This window comes from Empidonax traillii, unplaced genomic scaffold (genome assembly GCF_003031625.1).
Source record: "Empidonax traillii isolate 1590-97213 ecotype Southwest subspecies unplaced genomic scaffold, ASM303162v1 scaffold387:size635111, whole genome shotgun sequence".
NCBI lineage: Eukaryota > Metazoa > Chordata > Aves > Passeriformes > Tyrannidae > Empidonax > Empidonax traillii.
The window spans coordinates 392,454-393,545 of record NW_020955580.1 but is presented as its reverse complement, the minus strand read 5'-3'; positions in this window follow the sequence as shown (position 1 = coordinate 393,545).

Sequence of the window (1,092 nt, the reverse complement as noted above, 5' to 3'; positions counted from 1 at the left end):
TTTTGTGGTTTGTTTGTTTGGTTTTTTTTTTTCCTGTTTGGTGTCATTTTGGAGTTGACGAAAAATGTCAGATTAAGGGATCTTGAAAGTGAAACCTTCTATTTAGCTGAGGAACGAGCAGGGTGATGGAACAATGTGCTCCTGGCCCCGATGGCAGTGCCATGGGCGGCGCCTTCATGCCATGACTTCCTGCCTGGGCTGCGGTGATGATGCTGCTCAGAGGGCATCATCCGTGCCATTAGGGCCATTAGGCTCTCTCTTGTCACTCCACAGCTCTGGATTTAGCACACAAAACTCTAAATATGTCAGGGCTGTGCCAGCAGACACAGCAGCTCCTTCTTCCTTTGCAGCCAAGGCTGTGGAGCGCAACGGTTCGGGAGCAATGATCCTCCAGAGGATGGGAGGGAGGGAAGGTTAACCCCACAAGGGAGCCTGTACTTGAAGCCTGGTCTCCTGGCAGGGAAAGAAGAGGAGAGGGGGGAAAAAAAAACTGGAAGAACTTTAAAACTGTCAGCTGATGTTCTGGGAGCTTTCATGCTGCAGCAGATGAAGCCAAGAGGGATTTTTCCGTCCATGCTGATGGAAGCGGGATCAGGCTATTTATCTTTGATGAAATGCCAAGAAATGGTTGATTGTGTTTAGAAGCAGCAAAAAGATATAATAAATAGTGCTTCCTTCTCCGAGAAACGGGAGTGAGGAGCCCAGATCTGATAACTGCCTGCACACATCCTTTGTTTTGTGCTGTGAGTGATGTGACTCAGGTACCCACAGAGGATATCAGGCTACAGGTCTGACATTTATGCAGCCTAAAGAGCTGACTAAACTTGCCTTGGCTATTACAAAACAGGGAGTGCAGACTGTAGAGGTCCTGTTTTCACAGGGTAGCTCTGGATAATGCAGAGCGTGTGGGTCAATTCTTATCGTGCAGAAGAAAAGCAGCCCCCATTCTGGTGCTCTCCCAACTTTGGAAAGCCATGTGATGAAAATGACCTTCAAACTCCAAGCAAGAAGACCTTCAGACTCCAATCAAGACAGAGGAGAGCTTCATGGCTGCCGTTTCCTGTAGGAAAGCACCACGAAGAGAAGGCAGCG